Genomic DNA, 25,850 nt, shown 5'->3' with positions numbered 1-25,850 from the left:
TTCGATGGGAACATCTTACATTAATAGGAAAAAATGGTTTTAATGACAATTTTGAAACCAAGACTAAATAGTAGCCTAAAAAGGCATTGGTAAAAATACTTTATACAATTTTTAAGGGGAAGAAAGAAGATTAGTATCTGCCCAACAGTGAAGCTCTCTAGCATTCAGAAATCTCTAGCTTTTGATACCTAGGTAGTGTTCAAGAGCACTGGCTGTGGAGTCAGGCAATCCTGGATTTCAGTCCTGAATACATCACTCTATTGTTATGTTACCTTTAGCAAGTTAATTGTGTCTTACAAATGTAGGCATTTAACAACTATTTGTTAAATAAATATATGAATCAATTCTACACAAAAACTTCAATTTAGCAAATACAGTAGTTCAATTTATTTCCATTAAAAAATCATTTGTTGCATATCTGTTAGGTGAAAGGTATTGGGCAAAAGGGGAAGAAGGAGTACAAGAGTTCAAGCAAAGCATTGTTTGAGGATTTCTATTTGTATTCGATGAGATGTGAAAAGACTTCTTGGAGCACAAAGCATTTAAAGATGAAGCCTTGAAAAACTGTTACAATCAGACCCGGTTGACTGAAAAGGTGGATCAGGCTGGAAGCATTTCAGCTGAGGGAACAATATCCTAAGCCAAGACCCAGAGACAAGAAAGGAGAGATCTAAGTGTTCTGGGAAGTCAGCAGCTCTGCTAGCCTGAGGTTTAGAGAATTCAGGGAAGACTGGGCTGGAAACAAACCAGGGTCATACCACCACTTCGGTTAACAATGCTCCCCATTCTGGGGGTGCCTGGGTGGCTCAGTTGGCTGAGCATCAGACTTCGGCTCAGGTCATGATCTCATGGTTCCTGAGTTTGAGCCCCACATTGGGCTCTGTGCTGACAGCTCAGAGACTGCAGCCTGCCTCAGATTCTGTGTCTCCCCCTCTTTCTCTGCTCATCCCCTGCTCGTACTCTGTGTCTCTCAAAATTTAATAACCATTAAAAAAAATTTTTTTAAATAATGCTTCCCATTCTGAAAAGGCTCACAAAATTCCTTATCAGTGAAAGTCCACACAAAGCACCATTATAAATTACATTTGGCCCTCTTTCATAGACAATGCCTTTAACTGATACAAAGAACTATGGGACTTAGGACAAATTTTTATTAAACAATAATTAATCTCAGTTCCAGATTTGAAAAAGAATTTTATTTTTTTAATTCACACTTTCATCAAAAACTGGACTATCTGTAACTTTAATTTTTTTAAGTTTATTTATTTATTTTGAGAGAGACAGAGACAGCATGGGTGGGGGAGGGGCAGAAAGAGGGAGACAGAATCTCAAGCAGGCTTTGTGCTGTCAGCATGGAGCCTGATGCAGGCCTCAAACTCACAAAACTGTGAGATTATGACCTGAGCCGTAAGTAAGAGTCAGATGCTTAACCAACTGAGCCACCCAGCACCCCAACTATCTGTAACTTTTAAGTACTGACTTCTGTCATACAGAAATCATTTGAAGATTAAGGTTTATGTTAAAGCCATTGATTTGAAAGACTGGAAGAGAAGGAAACAATGGACACTGTTCTAGTACGGCATTAGGAGGAAAACTGTTCTCAATGTCATCAACAAAAATAAAGGGATAAATGAAAGAAAATGTCATTCTTGTTGGTATAATACATAAAGTAATGGCCTCCAGTCCAACTTGAGTTCCAAACTGTCCTCAACCACTTGTCAGTAGTGCGATCTTGGACAGTTCTTCTAACTTCTCTATGCCTTGGTTTCCACTTGTGTAGAATAAGAAGGGCAACCACAATAGCAATACTTGCCTGTGGTACATTATAATACTACCTGGCCATGAGAGGAGTATACATTTTCACACACTCTGTCTTTGGACCTGGACATATGACATGCTTTGTCCAATGTAATGTGACATTTGTCCTAATCCTTTGCTATTATAACACACCCATAAGGGGGCTGCTCTTTCAGCCTGGATTCTAGAACGAAGAGCACTCAGGAAGCAGACATGCACTGATTTATAGCCTCCATGAAACATAAATGACAAACTTCATTGCTGTAAACCACTGAGATTAGAGGGTTGTTACTGTTGCAAAGCCAAGTAATACAATGCACTACCCACTTCACATATTTGTTATAAAGACTGAATAAAACAATATCTTTTAAAAGACTTTATAACCTTTTATGCCCTCCCAGACCTCACACTAGCTCCTTCTCTTACCTAAATTGTCTCAGATTAGAATATTTAGGAACATAGGTGTGCCTGACTGGCTCGGTCAGTTTAAGCATCCAACTCCTGATTTCAGCTCACGTCATGGTCTCACAGTTCCTGATATCGAGGCCCGCTTCAGGCTCTGTGCTGACAGTGCAGGGCCTGCTTGGGATTCTCTCTCTCCCCCTCCTCCGCTCATGCTCACATGCTCTCTCTTCCTCAAAAATAAACAAACATTTTTTTTAAAAAAGAAGAAGAAAATTTAGGAACATAACTTGTGATGTGAGAGAGTAAGGAAGATGAAAATGCCAACTATCAAAGCTGCACCTCCCTCTCCAGCCCCTGTGCCAATGCCTCCCCAAATTCAATGCTACTGCCCTACTAGCAGAAATTCGTCTCCTGACCGTAACTCATAAAACAAAATAAGCTTAAGTTTTTTGTTATTTGTGATGTGAATTCCCATGAGAATACTGAAGGGAAGATATGTCTTTAAAATGATACAGTTTTTATGCTAGTGTGTATCCCAATTTTTCTGAGAAAGTGCTCAGAGCCACTTATGTCTGGTTCCCTTCTGTATTTTCGTTAAATTTTACTTAAATCTTTGTTTAGCCAGAGTGATACCAGAGCTTCTATGTGGAATCTTGTTTATACTTAAAGGATTCCATGGAAAGGAAAAAACAAAAACAAAACAAAACACTGAAAAAGGAAAATTTTTAAAAAGACATTTCATTTAACTAACAGAAAGACAAAAACAAAAACAAAAAACTTTGACAAAACTGAATAAAGAAGTAACCACAGAAATGGCAGAGAAAAGGCCTAAGAGATGGTGCCATGATTTGCAATAAATCACACAGAGGTAATGGCTAGGGAAGCAGGTGAGCCAATAATTGGACCAGAAAACAAGACTATCCTTATTATTCAAGCCCTTGGCACTCCCATTTCTGCATGAAGTTGAAAGAACATGAGCCTCAGAGCTGTACAAGCCCAGGCAGTTTTGAATCCCAGTTCAGCCACATTCTCTGTACAACCTTAGACCAGCTACATACTTTGAGACATACTTTCCTTATTCGGTAAAGGAAAATAACAGTTATTTTCCCTGACCCAGTTAGGGGGAATAACAGCTACCTCCTAGGATTGTGGTATTAAATGGAATACGGTGAGTGGAGCACCTAACATAGTACTTGAACAATAACAGCTTCTCAAAATTTATGTCTTAGCTCTTTACCATTAACTCCTCTTTTTCCCATTCCCTGAACTAATCTTCAGCAACACATGTGCAAATGCTTTTGTTCCCAGGTTGGGAATCTCCTGCAGAGTAATAAATTATAATCTAACACATAAAGACAGAAGATATTTTATGCTGTAAAGCTAAGAGGTTTTTTTTAAGTATGCACACATTTATATGCAATTTTTTCTCTTAATATATTTACAGCTTTACATTGGTCACACACACACATACACACACACACACACACGCACACATACACAACCACATCTGAAATATGTAGAAATAAAATGACACATTTTCCAAATAAAGCTGCATCATCAGTTCTGTATTTCTCTGACTTCCAACTTTGAAACCCCCAGGAATTACAAAAAAGAGAGACAGACACTCACCCATCAAGAGGTCATATTGAGTGATTCCAAGGAACATTAGAAAACCTGTACTGAATCCAAGTTTTAACTGCCAGATTTTTAACTCCTGGCTACAGTTCCCATGTATGATATAATTTAGAAACAGTTTAGGCACAGGAGAATCACAGGATTTAAAACATTGTGTCCCTCAACATGTAAAATATTAATGGAAAATCCAGACAAGTCATAAATTGTTATAAAGAAACTAAAAAACAAAAAGAAATTTGTAAAATGGCAGGGAGACCTTTTAAACCATAAGGGAAAAGAAGGAATGATGGCTCCTTTATTAATGCATAAGTTGAGTGGAACCTCCAAAGTCCTTCACACCTTTCCCTTCAGGCATCTTCTACCTCAAGGATACCTTAGGTACATTATGAGGGACTAGAGGCACAGAGCTCGAGGGACAGAGCAGCCAAGTATGCTGCTACTTTTCCAGTCGGAGATGGATCACAGAGGTTCAGACACATACGCTTTTTACCCCAATCTAGTAGTACCAGCATCACTACCCCAATCTAGTAGTACCAGCATCACTATCCACAACCCTTGAGCATACATACAGACTTGTTCATAAGCATCTTGATAGAAAAAGTTCTGAAAGCTTCCCACTGCATTTCTTCGAGCTCATTTGATGATTCTTGGTTTGAGATTTGACTCAAAAATTCTAGATAAAATTTATTTTTACCTATAAATCTCATCTTTACCTCTAAAATCCAATGTAGTCAATCTGTTATCCCTATTATGGAAAGAGAGGAATAAAACAACACAGGAAAACTTATCAAATTATACAAACCAGTTTTTTCTACTTCTGCTAACATTAGACATGTTCTGATACATAAAACGCATCTGGACGTGGCAATCATGCCACAATTAAACAGTGGAGAGATTAGGCTACAGTCATGTTTCAGCATAGTTCATTCATATTTTCATTTGTTCATTCAACATTTATTTATTAAGCACATACTATATTCCAAATATTTGTTCCAAATGTTTCAGTTGCTGGGGTTGTATAAGTGAGTAGATGAAAACTCCCTTCATGGAATCTATACCGTAGTAGGGGCAAATAATAAAAAGAAATAAGTAAATTAAATTATTTAGAAGATGATAATTATTTTGATGAAAAATAACACATGAATTATAGGTAGAGCCAACAAGAGGAGAAAGAGAGAGAGGCAAGTCAAAAATGACTTCTTAATGTTTGGGCTGGGTAACTAGGAGGAAGTTACCATAAACTGAGATGGGAAAGACCTGGCAGTGCCTGTTTTGGGCGGGTCAAGATCAAGAATTTGGTTTTGGGGGTCCCTGGGTGGCTCAGTCGGTTGAGCAGACGTCTGACTTCAGCTCAGGTCATGATCTCACAGCTCGTGAGTTCGAGCCCCTGCCAGCTGTGTGCTGACAGCTCGGAGCCTGGAGTCTGCTTCGGATTCTGTGTCTTCCTCTCTCTCTGCTCCTAACCCACTTGCATTCTGTCTCCATCTCTCTCAAAAATAAATAAACATTTAAAAAAAAAGAGCTTGGTTTTGCATATGTTAAATCTGAGATGCCTGAGAGATGCCGATATCTAATTGGAAATGCCTACGGGGATGCCTAGTAGGCAGCAAATTCAATTGACTCCTCCTTTATAGTTATTTGGCTTTCTCTACCTCCAAGGGGTCCTTTAATGGTCTCCTTTGCCCTTCAGCCCACGCTAAGTACTGCCCCCTTTCCTCACTTGTAGGGGATTGAGAGAGAACAAATACTTCCATTGCTGATTCCATCTGTGATTCAAGATTTCTTCCATGCTTTGCTTAGGTAACTGTTCAACAGCACTGTGAAATCTAAAACATAGTAAGGGACAAGCAGAAAAAACTTAGAGACTGAATCATCCTGGAAATAACTTGGAATTTTAAAATCACAAGCAAAAACACTCTTGAAATACAGTGGAAAACCAGCTATGGCTGAAACACTGCCACTATTAAGACCACTATTTGGTGTGAGATATTTGTATAATGCATATTTTATAAGATCAAACCATTTCCTGTATTTATTATTAAACTAATGCATTTCAGCTGCTGTATCTTCTGGTTTACAAATCATCAGGAGCTTGGGACATTCATGTTCATGTGAAGAGCCAAAAACGATGTCATTCCCCAAATTAAAAACTGACCTTATTAGGAACAAACATAAATATGATGAGCAAAGAAGCAAACCACTAACTTAGCCTTGCCTATAGGCCTGTAAAGTTTCCACAGGGTGAAGCTCCAACAAGGAGCAACAGACGAACCCTCATTTTTAAATTAGATGACAATTCTAATCCATGAGCATGGAATGTTTTTTGTTAAATGTCTATACTACCCAAAGCAATCTACACATTCAAAGCAATCCCTATCAAAATGACATCAGCATTCTTCACAGAGCTAACACAAACAATCCTAAAATTTGTATGGAACCAGAAAAGACCCTAAATAGCCAAAGCAATCCTGAAAAAGAAAACCAAAGCTGGAGGCATTACAACTCCAGACTTCGAGCTGTATTACCAAGCTGTAATCATCAAGACAGTATGATAACTGGCACAAAAACAGACATACAGATCTACGGAACAGAATAGAGAACACAGAAATGGACCCACAGATGTATGGCCAACTAATCTTTGGCAAAGCAGTTAAGAATACAATGGAAAGACGACAGTCTCTTCAGCAAATGGTGCTGGGAAAACTGGACAGTGACATGCAGAAAAATAACACTGGACCATTTCTTATACCATACACAAAAATAAATTCAAAATGGATGAAAGACCTAAATGTGAGACAGGAAACCATCAATATCTTAGAGGAGGAAACAGGCAGCAACCTCTTTGACCTTGGCTACAGCAACTTCTTACTTGACATATCTCCAGAAGCAAGGGGAACAAAAGCAAGAATGAACTTCTGAGACCTCATCAAGATAAAAATCTTCTGCACAGTGAAGGAAATAGTCAACAAAACTAAAAGGCAACCGATGGAATGGGAGAAGATATTTTAAAATGACATATTGGATAAAGCGTTGGTATCCAAAATCTATAAAGAACTTATTAAACTCAACACCCAAACACAAATAATCTGGTCAAGAAATGGGCAGAAGACATGAATAGACACTTTTCCAAAGAAGACATCCAGATGGCTAACAGACATGAAAAGCAGCTCAACATCACTCATCATCAAAGAAATACAAATCAAAACAATGAGGTACCACCTTACTCCTGTCACAATGGCTAAAGTGAGCAACTCAGGAAATAACAGATGTTGGCAAGGATGCAGAGAAAGGGGAACACTTTTGCACTGTTGGTGGGAATGCAAAGTGGTGCAGCCACTCTGGAAAAAAGTATAAAGGTTCCTCAAAAAATTAAAAATAGAGTTACCCTATGACCCAGAAATTCCTCTACTAGGTATTTATCCAAAGGATACAGGAGTGCTGACTCTAAGGGGCACATGTACCCCAATGTTTATAGCAACATTATTGACAATAGCTAAATTATGGAAAGAGCCCAAATGTCCATCAACTGATGAAAGAAGATGTGGTGTGTGACTACACAATAGACTATTACTTGGCAATCAAAAAGAATGAAATCTTGCCACTTGCAACATTACGGATGGAACTAGAATGTATTATGGTAAGCAAAATAAGTCCATCAGAGAAAGACAAATATCACATGGTTTCACTCTTATGTGGAATTTAAAAAAACATGACATATGAACATAGGGGAAGGGAAGGAGAAATAAGATAAAAACAGAGAAGGCAAACCATAAGAGAATTTTAAATACAGAAAACAAACTGAGCATTGCTGGAGGGAAGGTATCGGAATGGGCTAAATGAGCGATGGGCATTAAGGAGGGCACTTGTTGGGGATGAGCACAGGGTGTTATATAGAAGTGATGAATCACTGGGTTCTACTGAAACCAATACTACACTGTATGTTAACTAACTTGAATTTTAAAAAATAAATTAAAAAATAATAAGGTGACAATTCTAGCATTTGTGTGGGTAAACATTTGTTCTGATATTCAGTACTTAAAGACACATAGTGTGGATCCTGCTTGCAATAGTATACATTTTGAATATAAAGAATAAAAATATGTATAAGTCGATGGAATTCTTGAGCACTGTCATTACATCTCAAGATAAGCAAAAGGCTAGCTAACTTCCTCGGGCCTTTTACACTCCTTGGTAAATGATACAGAGCAACTTCCTCTCTGGTTTTAAATAGATTCCTTGCTCCTCTGTATGAGGAAACTCCCATCTGAACAAGACTACCCACTCTTCCCAATGTGCAGTTACACTAGTTAAGGCAGAACAAATAACAGGATAATGCAAGCAGTTATAATTGTGTCTAAATTATGCCTTATGTCTAAAATGGCAAATCTTGGATCCTGAACAATTTGTTGCAATTGTCAGACAACTATTATCTCCAGAGAGCCTCGCTGTTCATAATTAATGAGTCTATATTTTATTCCCTTCAAAATTAATGAGATTCACAATTGCCATTTTTATAGTCCTATGGCAGGGTACCGTGGCTAAAAGTTCAGTTTCCGAGGCCAGAGTTCCATTCCAGGCCCAGCTCTGCCTCTTCTGGGCCAGGGGACCTTTGACAAAGCTACCTAAGCTCTCTATGCCCCAGTTTCTTTGTCTATAAAGTGAAGTCAGAAATAGGACCTTCCAATTGACTATTGTGTGGATCAAATAATAAATGACACTTGACATTGTGACTGGCAAATAATTAATGCTCAGTAAAAAGGCTCAACCTTAGTATTTGTGGAGCCTGGAGACAAAGTCTAAGATACTATGTGATGAGAAAAGAGCAATTTTGAGTTGCTGCCTAGCCATTTTACAGTGTAACAACCCTGTTCACACCTGGACACTGAGATAAGGACCTGAGCTGAAGTTTCCCACCCCATGTTCCTGCTTTGCTTTCCCCAGGGCACCTTTGAGGAAAGGGATCTAGAAAACTATTCCTGTGGCTGACGTCAGAGAAATTACTTCCTGTGATATTTTCTAGAATTTGTATGACTTCAGGTCTCAAATCCAATCCATTTTGAATTTTTTTTGTATATGGTGCTACAAAATAGTCCAGTTTCATTCTTTTAAATGTAGCTGTCCAGTTCTCCCAGGACCATTTATTGAAGACTCTATTTTCCCCATTGTATATTCTTGCCTCCTTTGTCATAGATTAATACACCATATAATCATGGGTTTATTTTTGGACTCTCTATTCTGTTTTATTGATCTATGTGTCCATTTTCATGCCAGTACCATACTGTTTTGACTACTATAGCTTTGTGGTATATCTTGACCTTTGGAATTGTGATACTTTCAGCTTTATTTTGCTTTCTCAAGATTGCTTTGACTGTTTGAGTCTTCTGTGATTCCATTCAAATTTTAGTATTATTTCTTCAAGTTTTGAGAAAAAATGCTGTTGATATTTTGATAGAGACTTCATTGAATCTATAGATTGATATTCTAATTCTTCCAATCCATAAGCATGGACTATCTTTCCATTTGTTTGTGTCATCTTTAATTTCTTTCATAAGTGTTTTACAGTTTTCAGAGTTCAGCTCTATCACCTCTTTGGTTAAGGTCATTCCAAGGTATTTTATTCTCTTTGGTGTAATTATAAATGGAGTTGTTTTCTTAATTTCCCTTTCTGCTACTATGTTATTAGTGTAGAGCAATGCTACCAACTTCTGGGTGAATTTTGCATCCTATAAGTTTACTGAATTATTACTTACGGTAATTTTTGGTGGCATCTTTAGGATTTTCTATGTATAGTATCATGTCATCTGCAAGTAGTAATAGGTTAACTTCTTCTTTACCAATATGGATGCCTCTTATTTCTTTTTTCTTTTCTGATTTCTGTAGCCATGACCTCCAGTACTATGTTGAATAAAAGTGGTAAGAGTGGACATACTTGTCTTGTTCCTAATCTTAGAGGAAAAGCTCTGTTTTTCACAATTAAGAATGATGTTAGCTGTGGATTTTCATATATAAGCTTAATATGTTGAGGTATGCTCCTTCTAAACCCACTTTATTGACAGTTTTTATCATGAATGGACGTTTTACTTTGTCAAGTGCTTTTTCTGTATCTACTGAGATGATCATATGATTTTTATCCTTTGTTTTGTTGATGTGGTGTATCATGTTGATTTGTGAATATCAAATCATCCTTGTAGCCCCAGAATAAATTCTATATGATCAATGAATGACCCTTTTAATGTAGTGTTAAATGTGGTTTGCTAATACTTTGTTAAAGATTTTTGCATCTATGTTCATCAGGCATATCAGCCTATTTTCTTTTTTTGGGGTGTCTTTGGTTTTGGTATCAGGGTAATTCTGGCTTCATAGAATGTATTTGGAAGCCTTCCTTACCAAACATTTAACAAGAGTTAAAACATATTCTCCTCAAACTATTCCCAGGGCACCTTCAAATAACCACTTGGAGTAGAGCACATGAAAAGTTAGTGACTGCCATCCCAACCACCTCACCAAGTAAGAGGAGCTCTCCTTCTCCTGCTCCCTTATGACCTAGGATGGAGAACTGCCATTACCCCTGGCTCACTGTGCAACCTCCCACCCCTAATTTCTGGTATCTATAAGTAATAAATCTTGTGACTTTCCTTTCCTTTGTGTGACTATATTGAAATCACACCTTCAACCCAAAATGACCTCAGGGTTTTCATTTCCCCAAAGTGGGAGTTCAAACAATGACAGAGCTAGCTACCTACTGACCCCAAGTGAGTGGTTTGTGCCTTTTCATTCACCAGGTCATAATCTGCATATTCTTAATTTAATACAGCAGCTATAGAGTCCCAACACATACTGTCAAAAAGATCCAAAGACAGACACTGGTCAAAGTGGTAAAGATATATTTTATGCAGAAACTATTATAATTAGGGGAAAATGACTTTTTTTTATATAACTCGGCTCAATTCTGAATACAAGAAGGATAAGTGGGAATCTATAGCCAAAGAGCTAGGTGAGGTGGTCAGTGGATGGAAAATTACTAAGAGGAGAAAGACATCATATTCTTGCTAAACTGACTTAACAGAAATCTTGCTGAAAGTAGGCCAAGGTGAAGAGATATCAAGGATGGGGAGATTCACCATAAACTGATTTAGCAGCAATCTTATTAAAGCTGGGCTATGCAGACCCAGCAAGAACTGGGGCCCGAGGTCAAAGGTTAGTCTATAAGGAGCCTAACTAAAGTTTGGTCAAGGAGGGAATTTTCATTAACACCACATATTTTATATTTTTATATTTTCTAAACATTTTAAATGTATATAAGCAAATCAATAAACAGGTAAATAAAGTATGTACTATTTATTATTGTACCTAATATACAGTACATATATATACAACATACATATGTATTTATATAGTCTCATAGTAACCAGGGGCTCCTCCCAGCTCCATGCTAGAAAATGGCAATTAGGACAGAGCCAGAACCTTTTCCCTTAAGCAACAACTTCCCTTAGCTACTCCCTGGGCCTAACCATGTGCGCACCATGGGGTAGACCACCCTCAGGAGGATGGAGACTGGGAAAAGACCCCAGAGCAGGCTCAAGAACTTTGGGCAGAGAATTCCAGGGTCTCAGAGCCCACATTGGACTTCATGCTGGTCATGGAGCCTGCCTAAGATTTTCCCTCTCCCTCTCCCGCTGCCCCAACCCTGCTCACGCTCTCTCTCTGCTTCTGTCTCTGTCTCTCTCTCTCTCAAAAAGAAGAAGAAGAAGAAGAAGAAGAAGAAGAAGAAGAAGAAGAAGCAGCAGCAGCAGCAGCAGCAGCAGCAGCAGCAGCAGCAGCAGCGGCGATAACAGGGATTCAGAGAAAAGGCCATGTGAGAACACAATGAGAAGGTAGCCATTTACAAATCAAGGAAAGAACTTCTGGAGAAACCAAACCTGCCAACATCTTGATCTTGGGCTTCCAGCCTCTGAAACTGTGGGAAAATCAATTTCTTTTGTTTAAGCCACTCAGTCTGTGCTACTTCGTTATGGTAGCCCCAGCAAACTAATACACTTATCTTCACAGAATTCTGGGAACCAGTTGGCTAGTTTCATTTTGCTTTAAGGAAATTACTACGGAGATAGTATTGTTGTTATAATTTATAATAATTATTGTCTCCGTTCCCCAGAGAATCAAAAGACAAAATTATCATTTAAATGCTAAGAAAAGCAATTCAGCATTACATCTCCCCTAATAATGCTTATAAACAGGGTGACCCATAATTTATCATTTAAACTGAAACACTTTTGAGTGTGAAAAGGTGATTCTATTAATAATCATTCCAGGATAAACATATAAATTGAGGTTGATCCACAGCAAAAACATTTGGTCATTGTAGGTATAAAGTGCATTCATTAAATTTATTTTCAATAAACAATCGTTAAGAGCATATCAAGCACTAAAGTTGTAAAAATAATCTCTGCACCCAGAGAATCTACAATCAATTTCACAAAGCAGAAACAATTTTGTACACTTTAACCACAACTTTGAAACAACTTCTGTAGATACATGCTCCAGAAGATACAAGCTCAGATCAGGTACTAAATGAAGCTTTGGAAGAGAAGGGAGAGGAAGAGTGAGGGAAGATTGCCTTGAGGAGGTGAGTATTCTAAGAAGAGAAAAGAGCAAGTGTAAGACAAGGCGATGTATAAAAGAATGTGATCTCCAAACTCACAACCTCTGAAACCAGTTAAGTATTGGAGACAGTAACAGAAGTGATACTGGAAGAACTACTGGAAGGCTGTATCACTAAGGAGCATATGCAACATTCTAAGAAATTTAGATTTTACCCTGGAGGATTTGTTGCAAACTGGTCAAAGCCAAGATGGCCATTTAAGAAATGCAAGTCCTTTTTATTTTTTTTCAGCTTTACTGAGGTACAATTTACAAATAAGATTACAATATAATCAATGTGGTGGTTTGCTATGCCTATACATTTTAAAGGATTATCCCCATCAAGTTAATTAACACATCCATCTCCTTGCATATTCACCTGTTTTTGTGTATGTGGCTAAAACACTTAAATTGTACCCTCTTACCAAATTTGAATTATACGATACAGTATTATCAACTGTAGTCACCATGGTATACATTATATCCTCAGACCTTATTCATCTTACACCTGTAAGTTTGTATCCTTTTACCAAACTCACCCCATCCCCTCATTCCCCAGCCCTTGGCAACAACCACCCTATTATTATGAATTTAATTTTTTTTAATTTCACATCCAATGACACCATGCAGTATTTGTCTTTCTCTGTCTAGTTTATTTCACTTACTGCCTTCCAGTATCATCCATGATATCACCAACAATAAATTTTCCTTCTTTTTTAAGGCTGAAAAATATTGCATTATATGTGTGTAAATTTCTTTACCCATTCATCTGTTGATGGACATTTAGTTTGTTTCTATTTCTCAGCTACTGTGAACAAGGTTGCAGTGAATCTCAGAGGGCATATATCTCTTCAAGATAGTGATTTCATTTCTTTCAGGTACATATCTAGAAGTGGGATTTCTGCATAATATGATAGCTCTACCTTTAATTTTTTGAGGAATGTCTGTGCTGTTTTCCATAATAACTGCACTAGTTTATATTCTCACCAACAGTGTACAAGTGTTCCCTTTTCTGCACATTCTCGCCAGCATTTTTTTAGAATAGCCTAACGGGTGTGAAGGGCCATCTCATTGCAGTTTTAATGTGCATTTTCCAGATAATTCAAGATGTTAAGCATCTTTTCATGTACCTCTTGGCCATATGTATGTCTTCGTTGGAAAAATGCATTTTCATGTTTTTTGCCAAATTTTTAATTGGATTACTTCTTTTTATGTTATTGAGTTATAAATTGTATCTTTATATATTTTGGACATTAACCCGTGTCAGATAAGTGGTTTGCAAATATTTTCTCCCATTTATTAGGTTGAGTTTCATTTCATTGATGGTTTCCTTTGCTGTGAAGAGTTTTTTAATTTGATATAGTCAAACTATACCTTTTGTTGCCTTTGATTTTAGTGTCAAATTCAGAAAGATCCATGTTGATGCACTTACCTAATGTTTTTTTTTTTTTTTTCTTCTAGGAGTTTTGTCATTTTGCAGCTCATGTTCAAGTATTTCATCCATATTTAGTTGACTTTTGTGTATGGTGAAAGAGTGATCCAGTTTCATTCTTTTTCATGTATTCAGTTTTTACAACACAATTTTTTGAAGAGACAATTCTTTCCCCATATTGTTGGTGCTTTGTTGAAAATAAATTGACCATATATGCATGAGTTTATTTCTGGGCTCTCTATTCTGTTCACTGATCTCTGTGTGTTTTTATGCCAACCAGTCCATTTGGTTACTATAGCTTTGTAATACAGTTTGAAATCAGGGTAGATGATTCCTCTAGCGATGTTTTCTCTCAAGATTGCTTTGACTATTCAGGATCCTTTGTGATTCCACACTAATTTTAAGATTATGTTTTTCTATTTCTATGAAAATTGCCATTGGAATTCTGATAGGCATTGTACCAAATCTTTAGATTGCTTTAGGTAGCACATTTTATTTACCTATTTTTTTTAATTTGTTAATGTTTATTTTTGAGAGAGAGAGAGAGAGAGAATGAGTAGGGGAGGGGCAGAGAGAGAGAAAGACAGAATCCTAAGCAGCCTCCAGGCTCTGAGCTGTCAGCACAGACTCCAATGCGGGGCTCAAACTCATAAACTGTGAGATTATGACCTGAGTGGAAGTAAGACACTCAATCAACTGAGCCACCCAGGCACCCTAGTACAGGCATTTTAATAATATCATTTTTCCAATCTATGAACACTGAATACCTTTCATATATTTTCATCTTCTTTAATTTATTTCATCAACGTTTTATAGTTGTTGGCACATAGATCTTTTACCACCTTGATTAACTTTATTCCTAGATATTTTATTCTTTTTGAGGAAGTAACAGATGGGATTACTTTCTTAATTTTTCTTTCAAATAGTTCATTGTTAATGCATAGAGACACAATTGATTTTTGGATGCTGAATTTTTATACTGCAACTTTACTGAATTTTTTATTCTAACAGTTTTTTTAATAGTCTTTATCTAACGCAGCATCTGCAAACATCGCTCTGGTTAGCATTTCCAACACTATGTCGAATAAAAGTGGTAAAAGTGGACATCCTTGGTTTGTTCCTGATCTTATAGGAAAAACTTTTAGCTCTTCAACACTGAGTTGATATTATCTGTCGGCTTGTCATATATGGCCTTTATTATGTTGAAATATACATACCTAATTTGCTAGGCATTTTTATCATGAAAAGATGTTAAATTTTATCAGATGGTTTTTCTACATCTATTTAGGTAACATATAATTTTTATATATCACATTTTTTAAACATGGTGTATCACATTTACTGATTTCTAGATGTTGAACAACCCTTGCATCCCAGGAATAAATGCCACTTGATCGTGGTGTTTGATCCTTTTAATATACCGTTGAATTTGGTTTGCTAATATTTTGTTGAGGATTTTTGCATTTCTGTTCATCAGTGACACTGACCTTTAACTTGCTTTTCTTGTAGTGTCCTTGTACAACGTTGATGCTAGGGTAATGATGGCCTGGTAAAATGGGTTTGGAAGTGTTCCCTCCTTTTCTATTTTGGAAGAGGTTGAGAAGGTTGGTATTAATTCTTCTTAAATGTTTGGTAAAATTCAACACTTAATCCATCTTGTCCTGGACTTTTCTTTGTTGGGAAGCTTTTCATTAATTAATTCAATCTCTTTCCTAGTAATTTTTCTGTTCAGACTTTCTATTTCTTCATGATTCAGTCTTGGTAGCTTGTGTGTTTCTAGAAATTTATCCATGTCCTCTAGGTTATTTAATTTGTTGGTATAACTGTTCATGATTGTTTCTTATGATCCTTAGTATTTCTGTGTTACTAGTTGTAATGTCCCTCTTTCATTTCTAATTTTATTTGAGTCTTCTCTTTTTTGTTTAGAGTAGTTAAAGGTTTGTCAATTTTGATTATGTTTTCAAAAATTCAGCTCCTAATTTCACTGAACTTTTCAATTGTCTTTCTAAACTCTATTTCATTTATTTACATTCTAGCATTTATTTCCTTCCTCTTCTAACTTTAGGCTTTGTTTGTTCCTCTTTTTCTAATTCCTTGAGGTATGAAGTTGGGTTGTTTATTTTAGATCTTTCTTTTTTCTTAATGTAGGTGTTTACCACTATAAACTTCCCGCTTAAGAATGCTTGTACTGCATCCCATATGTTTTGGTATGTTGTATTTCCATTTTCATTTGTCTATAGATATTTTTTACTTACCCTTTGATTTCTTCTTTGACCTGTTAATTATTCAGGAGTATCTTGTTTAATCTCCATATAATTGTGAATTTTCCAGTTTTCCTCTTGTAATTGGTTTCTATTTTCATACCAATGTGGTCAGAAAAGACGCTTGATGTGATTTCAATCTTCTTAAGTTTGTTAAGACTCTTTTGTGGCCTGGAGAATGTTCCATGTGCACTTGAGAAGAATGTTTATTCTGCTGTTATTGGATGGAATGTTCTGTATAGATCTATTAGTTCCATCTGGTGTAACATGTAATTTAAGTCCAATGTTTTCTTATTAATATTCTGTCTGATCTACCCATTGTTGAAAGTGGGGTAATTGAAGTCTTCTACTATTATTGTATTGCAGCCTATTTCTCCTTTCAGATCTGTTAATATTTGCTTTATATATTTAGGCATTCCAATGGTGGGTGTGTTTATTATTATGATTATTACGTCCTCTTAATGAATTGACCTTTTATCATTATGTATTGACCCATTTTGTTCTCTCATTACTGTTTTTCTTTTTCATGTAAGTATAGCTAGCCCTGCTCCTTCTTGGTTTCTACTTGCATGGAATATCTTTTCCCATCCCTTCACTTTCACTGTATGTATAACCTTAAATCTAAACTGAGTTTCATTTAGGGAGCATAGTGTTGGTCTTGTTTTCTTAATGCATTCAGCCACTCTATGTCTTTTCATTGTATGAATCAGACCATATACACATGATATGTAAGGACCCACTATTGAGATTTTGTTAATTTATTGTTTTCTTGCTATTTTGTATTTTCTTTGTTTCTTTCTTCTTCTCTTACAATCTTTATGATTTGACTATTTTCTGTAGTAGTGTTTTGACTTCGTTATTTTTTATGTATCTACTATAGGTTTTTATTTTGTAGATACCATTAGGCTTACATAAAACACCTTAAAGTTATAAAGTCTATTTTAAGCTAATAACTTAAATTTGAACACATACAAAAGCTCTACATTTTTACACTCCTCTCCCACCCCATATTTTTATTTTTGATGGCATAATTACATCTTTTTCATGTCATGTATCCATTTATAAAATCATCACAGTAATATTAATTTTTTTACATTTATTAATTTTTGAGAGACAGAGAGAGATAGAGTACGAGTGGGGGAGGGGCAGAGAGAGAAGGAGACAAAGAATCCAGAGCAGGATCCAGGCTCTGAGCAAGATGTCAGCACAGAGACCGACGTGGGCCTTAACCAACGAGCCATGAGATCATGACCTGAGCCGAAGTCAGACACTTAACCAACTAATCCACCCAGGCACCCCATAATATTAATTTTAATACCATTGTTTCTTAATCTCTATGCTAGAGTTATACACGGTTTGTCTACCACCTTAACAACATTAGAGTATTATGTTTTTAACTACCTGTTTTCCTTTAACAGTAAGCTTTATACTTTCATATATTTAATGTAACCATTAACACCTTCTAATTTCAGTTTGAAGAACCCTAACATTTCTTATAAGGCTAGTCTAGCGGTGATGAACCCTAATTTCTGTTTGTCTTAAAAACTCTTTATCTCTCCCTCAATTCTGAAGAACAACTATGCTAAGTAGAGTATTCTTGGTTGGCAGGTTCTCTCAGCACTTGAATATATTATCCTATCCACCTCTGGTTTCCAAGGATCCTGCTGAAAAATCAGCTTATAATCTTACAGGGGAAGGAGGAGAAAGGAGATGTTCTCTTATATGTAAAAAGTTTTTCTTTTGCTGCTTTTAAGATTCTCTCTTTAATTTTAATGTGTTTCAGATTGGGGCTCTTTAGATAGATCTTTTTTGGAACTCTTCAAAAGAGAGTTCTTTTGGAGAAAGAGAAACTCTCCCTTTTCTCTTTCTGGGACCTCTATAATGTATATATGAGTATGCTTGACAGTTCTTCATTAGTCCTTAAGCTATCTTCACTCTTTTTTCATTTTTGCTCCTCTGATTTGGTGAATTCCACTTCCCACCACTGCCCTCTCTTCAAGTTCATTGATCCTTTCTTCCATTTCATCTACTCGGCTATAGAACCCCTCTGCTGAATTTTTCAGTTCAGTTATCATCTTCTACTCTATGATTTCTCTTTGATACTTTCTTATATTTCTATCTACTTGTTAAAATCCTCACTTTGGTCATGGATTCCTCTCCTGATCTTGTGAGCATCTTTATGTACAACTGTTTTGAACTATCTATTGGGTAAATCATTTAACTCCATTTCATTACAATCAATTTCTGTAAATTTATCTTGTTAATTTGTTTGGGATATATTCCTCAGTTTCTTCATCTTGCTATAACCTCTGTTAGCTTCTGACATAGCAGACACCTCTCCCAGTTTTGATGGTCTGCCCTCATGTAGGAGGTGAACTTTATCAGTCAGCCTAATCTAAGTTCCTGGTTGCCTCTCGAACCTTTGTGATTGTTCAAGCTGGCATCTTTGTTCTTAGTGGTTCCCAGTCATTGTGGGTGTGCCAAGACTGTCAGTGTCCCAAAGTGTGGGAAATACTAATATACCTGTTCAGGTTCCCAGAGAACTACTAACTGCTTACCCCCTTAGCTCCCCAATGGAGGATAATTGGAAGCTCAACCTTCAGGCAACAGCAGGGAAAGTTGGAGATTAGCACTTATTAGAGATAAATTAGGAATAATTTTTTTTTACATATTCACTCTGTGATAAGCCAGAGGGAAAAGTTGTTCTGGCTGTTTGTGGCCAAATGGAACTGCCTCTTTGTTTTATGTGGTCCTAGGTGATTCATGAATGTTGAGCCCTATAAGTTCCTAGGGTTGGGTCATTTGGGAAACAGTCCCTTGGGTGGCAGCCATAACCGTGGGGGGTACTATATGTGTGGGCAAGCTCCTTCCTGGGAAAAGCTGGTAACATGGTTTTACTGAAGGAACAAGTAAAAGGGAGAAGGTAGGGAAAGTGCTCTCTAGCTCTTTCAGGCTCCAGGAAGGTATCCAGTCAGCACCTAAATGTGGTTTAAATAGAAACTAGACCCTCAGACAGCAGCTGGCAAAGTATGAAATCAAATCCCTTCCATGGAAAAACTGGAGGGCAATTTTGTCTGCTCTCTCTGCACTGAGTCCACAGAGATAGCCATGAGGAGTGCTTATATCCTTGATAATTGCTCCTTTGTTTGTTAAACTTCCGTGAGACTGCTCCAAGGCTGTGATTCATGGTCAGAGTGTGTCTCAGCCTTCCCTACCCACTTCATTGTTGGTATTTCCTCAGCCACCCAACATGTAGGAGTCATTCAACTAGTTTCTGGATTTCTCTCAGAGGGTATTGATCCATGTGTAGCTGTATATATAGTGCAGTGAGAGGAGGGAAATTCAAAAAGAAGCCTATGTTGCTATCTTGGTGATATCCTGTAGGTTCTTTATGTAAATGTTTAGTATGGGATCATGTTATAATATCATGCCCTCTTCTCCAACTGTACATGGCATGTTACAATGAAAACAAGTTCCCAAATGAATTTAACTTAGGCTTCAAAAAGACCAATTTATCATAGACCTCCTCTCCAGATTCAGAATTGATCAAGATATATAGAAAACTATAAGGTAGGAATTGAAATAAATATATATCCTTTATTATTAGAAAAACTATATTGGGACCTCATTTGGAACTGTGTAGGAATGAGATTTGGCAGTTTAACTATACAAGTAGCAACAATTAAAATCTAGACAGAATCTGAGGTAGTTTCTTATCTGAAGAGAATCTGGAGTTTAAATATGGGTAAGATCAGTTTTAGCAACAGCAATGAGGTCATAGTCAGTGGGCTAATTATCTCAAAGTGGTGAGCAAATGCAATTTCCTAGGACAAAAGCAGCTTGTAACTTTAGCGAGCCAATACAATTTCCCACAGCAAACATCTGAATAAGCCTTGACGTTAACATAGTCTTAATATTATAGGTTATAACATTAGATTAAAAATAAAACTTGGTCTTTCCTTAATCTTTCTTATCTGAAATGAATGGCAAATGCCACAGACTTATAGTTTGAATTCTTAAAGCCCTTGTGTCAACAATATTTATTCTGACTCTGTATTTCTTTCATTAAAAGTTTTTTAATGTTTATTTATTTTTGAAGGAGAGACAGAGTGCGAGCAGGCAGGGGCAGGGGACAGAGAGAGAGGGAGACACAGAATATGAAGCAGGCTCCAGGCTCTGAGCTGTCAGCACAGAGCCCAACGTGGGGCTTGAACTCATGAGCTGTGAGATCATGACCTGAGCCAAAGTTGGACACTCAACTGACTGAGCCACCCAGGTGCCCCTGTATTTCTTTAATTTTAAACATGATTGAGCTTACCTGCCTAATTTGGACAATTCCAGGCTTGTCTGATATGCTTATCTTCAAAAAGAGAAGACCAACAAAAGATCTGGGGACAGAAGATGAAGAGGAAGAGAAAGAGGTAAGAAGGAAAGAGAGAGATAACTCTGGAAAACCAGAAGCTAGGCTATACACTGAACTCCTTTTCCCAATCTCACCAAAAAGTGGTCACTCCCACTCCTGGGCACAAGAGCAGATTAGAGGTGTGGAGAACAATGAAAGCTTATTCCCAATGAGTGCTTCTAAATGGATGAAAGTATTAATGGAAGCTCTTATTTATGACCAGAATGAACTTGACGATAGTAAAGAATATTTCCCCTAGTGTTAATATTGCTCAGGAATATTATGGCTAATGATGGAATACTGGAGAAAACAAACAATAAAGGAGCAGGTGGTGAAACAGAAACCAGCAAAGGTAAAGGATAGCCAGGAAGATTGGAGGAGAAAAAACCCTGGTGTCTTAGGAACATAAATGAGATAAGGCTGACTGTAAAAATATTCAACAAGGAGAAATTGTTCAAGTCACCAAACATTACACAGTCTATAATCTACATGATTAAAGACAATTGCTGTGAACCACTTGTGTCAGGCACAGTGCTACACGTGCAGCTCAGCCAATCCCCTAAAGAGGAGGTGTTATTATTTCCACCTCACTAAGAAAACAATTGAGGTTAAGACAAATTAAGTAACTCATGACAGAGCTGGGATTTGAACTTATTACTTCTTTCTGACCATAGGATCTGGTCAGATCCTTTTCACCATACTGCAAAGCCTCTGAGAATGTAAAATTTGGCCTATGTATCAGATACATTTTATGCACCTCCTCAGGGTCTCTTGAGGCAATCACTAAACTCTCAGCTTCTTTTTTATTCTCAGCTATCCTGCAGCTACTCCTTCTATGACCATGGCCTACCAATTCCAGCGGGATTCCCAAAGTTCCAGCTTCCTGGAATTGATGAGTCACTTTTCCAGTGTACCAGATACTTATTGCTGCATCTATTTCTGTGGGTCAGGAAACTGCACTGTTTTCTCTGGCTTTGATCTCTCACAAGGCTCCAATCAAGGTGGGTGTTAGGGCTGCAATCAACTGAGGCTGACCCGAAGAAGCACCCAAGTTCATACATGTAGTTTTGAACAGTATTTGGTTCCTCATGAGCTGCTGGCCTAGGCCTCTCTCAGTTCCTTGCCATGTGGGCCTCTCCATAGGACAGCTCACAACATTTTAGCTGGCTTCATCAGAGAGAGCAAAGAATATGGATGACAGCTAGATGGAAGTCACAATCTTTTATAACCTAATCTCATAAGTGACATCCATCACTTTTGTAGTATTGTCATCGTGAAAAACATATCACTATAACCAGCCCATATCCAAGGGGAAGGGATTACACAAGAAGAACAGGAAGTGCGGATCATCGGGAGCCATTTCAGAAGTTTCAGAAACTGCCTATCACACAGAATGGCTGGGCTGTATCACTAGGCTGCCTCTGTGCATCCTGAATTTCTGACCCCTATCAGTTCCATACTTGGAAGAAACACCACTAAGCCTCCTTCAGAAGTTTCACTTGCTCCCTATCTTTGACAGGGAAGGAGTGTATTTTGCAACTGGCTGCTAAAGTAATGTCCAAAAAGTAAAGGGCCTCCCTGATGAAGAAGCAAATGTCAGATGATATCCATCCCATTAGAACCTTCAGGGACCATGGGAGAGGCTACCAGAGTACAGTTGGCTCATGAAGGTCCTGGAAGAACTCTGGCCAGGGGTTTACTGCTGGGGGTGACTACTACAGGTTCCTGATAGGGCAGGTTCCACCTTACCACACTGAGGACTGTGGGGTTCACTGTCTGGGGACACATCTGTATCTCATTCACAGTCTACCAGGACACCATGGCACATTGGGAAGAACACCAAAAACAGGTCATTAAGGATGGTCCTTAGTTAGCTCTAGTTTCAGTATTGCAGGGAAAGGACAGGGAATTAAGGATTTGAGGTTATTAGTCTTGATTCTGCAAATCCTAGCATTCAACCAAAACTGGAAATAATTAAGTACATTGATAGATATATTAAGGTTTCCAGAGAAACCAAACCAATAGGATGTGTGTGTGTGTGTGTGTGTGTGTGTGTGTGTACACCTATATACATATGTATGTGTGTGTGTTTATATATAGATATAGATGATTTATTTTAAGGAATTGGTTCATGTGATTATGGAGGCTTGACGAGACCAAAATCTTTAGAGTAGGCCAGCAAGCCAGTCATCCCAGGGAAGAGCTTCAGTTAAAGTCCAAAGGTAGTTAGTTTCCTTCTTGCTTGAAGAAGATCAGTCTTGGTTCTCTTCAGGCCTTCAACTGATTAGATCAAGCCCAACCACATATGGAAGGCAATCTGCTTTACTCAAAATCCAAAGATTTAAACATTAATCCCATCCAAAAACACCTCCATACAAACACCCAGAACAATGTTTGACCAAATATCTATTCCAGCCAAGTTGGCAAATAAAATTAACCATCACAATAGGAAATTTTCAAATATTTCTTTGTGTTGAAAGCCCAAGTTTACCATTATCTCCTTAGAGTCTTGAATTGGCGCAAATTCTCTGCAATGATTGTTCTCTTTTGCCTTCAATCCTAAAATGGTTTAAGAGTATTTTTACTTTTGGGGCGCCTGGGTGGCGCAGTCGGTTAAGCATCCGACTTCAGCCAGGTCACGATCTCGCGGTCTGTGAGTTCGAGCCCCGCGTCGGGCTCTGGGCTGATGGCTCAGAGCCTGGAGCCTGTTTCCGATTCTGTGTCTCCCTCTCTCTCTGCCCCTCCCCTGTTCATGCTCTGTCTCTCTCTGTCCCAAAAATAAATAAACGTTGAAAAAAAAAATGTGTCTCCCTCTCTCTCTGCCCCTCCCCTGTTCATGCTCTGTCTCTGTCCCAAAAATAAATAAACGTTGAAAAAAAAAAAAAAAGAGTATTTTTACTTTTGCATTCCTCACTCTACACACACCTTCAGGTCAATAGCTATATGGTAAGAATCCAGTCCTCTAATTTATAAAACTAATATGAGAAGAAATCTTCAAAAGCATTGTGTTAAACTTGATATTGGAAAGCCTGGAATGGTGCTAGGAACTTTGGGACATCAGTCAGAAAATAAGTTCCACAATTTTCCCTCTTACCTTGGTATTTAATGAAATGGGTGCTGTCTCATGTGATAGAGGGGACAAAACTAGAAGGAGACTGGGAAAGATACTGTAGTAGCAGAGCTTAAAATATCTTTGTTAAATAGTTCCATTTTATAGTCAGACTTGTGTCATTCGACCCATACATTTCCTAAAAGTCAATGTGAACTGAATGTCCTTATCTTCCCTATGGCCATGGGCCTTAAAGCAACTTAGGCTTGGCTGGCACTTGTAAAAATTCAGATTCCCATGCCCCTGCTCAGAAACCCTGACTCAGTAGTGAGTCTGGAAAGGAGCCTGGAGTCTGTTTAACTGCTGACCAAGTTGAAAGACTCAGCAAAAGTGAGAATCTATAGAAAGAAAGCAAACTGCCTCTGCCTTAGTGTCCAGATTCACTTATAATGTTGTTAGCCCCATTCTTACTCTCTCTCTGACTTCCCAAACCCAGGGTACCTTTTATTCTACAAGTCCCTTCCTTTCTCCCTAGAACTTGAATTTGTCTCTACAAGACATATCATCTGCTGCATCACTATTGCTTATATGAACTCAAAAGTTCTGTCCCATTCAACACAGACCTGCCTGCTGCTACACACAAGTAAGAAAGATAAATCTCTATTCCTAGGTTGGCTAGATTTTTGTTTCTCAGAGTCAGGCCTAAGTCTTTTAACAACAGATCAAACTACTAATAACTTTAAAGCCATTCTAAACTGCTAGTATATCTAGAGATCCCTGAGCATTGTCCAGAAATTATCTAGCTAGGCTTTTTCTTTCCTTAAGCTTTGACTCAGTCCTGAATTATTCTGGTTTTTCCCAAATCGCTTTGTAACTGATGAGCATTTATTAGGTTTCTCTCCTTCCCAATCTCCCAAATACCAATATTATTTTGTTAAATTGCTTTTAAGACTATTAAGCCCTCTTCTGGTTAATTTCAGCCTAACATCCTTTCCTTTCAGAGGCCCTACATACTCCATTCCATGTGATTCCTGTGGGGCTGTCAATCATCAGGCCTCATCACTTTCACCCCCAAAAATAGCCACAAGATCCAAGCTTGCCAGACAGAGTATCCTATTTCCCCAGACTCAATGGACGCTTGATTAGTCCAGGGTAAGCACCAATACCAAGGAAGAAAACTCAGAGTCTTTTTTTTTTTTTCAGAGATTAATATGGATGCAAAAGAAAGCAGAGAGTATACTAGAGTTTTAAGGATCACTTGGGTCTGAATATATTAGGGACCGTATTTCCTACAATTTGAAAGAGAACCTGACATAGAAATTAAGCCAAAAGAAAATAGTCCCTGATGAACATAAATGCAAAATTCTTCAACAAAATATTAGCAAACCAAATTCGACAAGACATTGAAAGGATCATACACCATGATCCAGTGAGATTTTACATTAAAAGGATCATACATGGCACAAAAACAGACACATAGACCAATGGAACAGAATAGAAACCCCAGATCTAGACCCACAAACGTATGGCCAACTCATCTTTGACAAAGCAGGAAAGAACATCCAATGGAAAAAAGACAGTCTCTTTAGCAAATGGTGCTGGGAGAACTGGACAGCAACATGCAGAAGGTTGAAACTAGACCACTTTCTCACACCATTCACAAAAATAAACTCAAAATGGATCAAGGACCTGAATGTGAGACAGGAAACCATCAAAACCTTAGAGGAGAAAGCAGGAAAAGACCTCTCTGACCTCAGCCGTAGCAATCTCTTACTCGACACATCCCCAAAGGCAAGGGAATTAAAAGCAAAAGTGAATTACTGGGACCTTATGAAGATAAAAAGCTTCTGCACAGCAAAGGAAACAACCAACAAAACGAAAAGGCAACCAACGGAATGGGAAAAGATATTTGCAAATGACATATCGGACAAAGGGCTAGTATCCAAAATCTATAAAGAGCTCACCAAACTCCACACCCGAAAAGCAAATAACCCAGTGAAGAAATGGGCAGAAAACATGAATAGACACTTCTCTAAAGAAGACATCCGGATGGCCAACAGGCACATGAAAAGATGTTCAGCGTCGCTCCTTATCAGGGAAATACAAATCAAAACCACACTCAGGTATCACCTCACGCCAGTCAGAGTGGCCAAAATGAACAAATCAGGAGACTATAGATGCTGGAGAGGATGTGGAGAAACGGGAACCCTCTTGCACTGTTGGTGGGAATGC

General features: G+C 37.8%; 1 long non-coding RNA gene across 1 annotated transcript in view; it reads right to left on the bottom strand.

Annotated features, from left to right (window-relative positions):
* Nucleotides 1-25,850, bottom strand: part of LOC121012867 (uncharacterized) — a 112,164-nt gene that overhangs the window by 35,856 nt on the left and 50,458 nt on the right. The gene's annotated exons all lie outside the window — the stretch shown is intronic.

The sequence above is a fragment of the Herpailurus yagouaroundi genome, unplaced genomic scaffold (assembly GCF_014898765.1).
Source record: "Herpailurus yagouaroundi ecotype Mexico unplaced genomic scaffold, PumYag 197, whole genome shotgun sequence".
Classification (NCBI taxonomy): Eukaryota; Metazoa; Chordata; class Mammalia; order Carnivora; family Felidae; genus Herpailurus; species Herpailurus yagouaroundi.
Note: the sequence above shows the minus strand (reverse complement) of the source record. Positions and strands in the feature narration are given on the sequence as shown.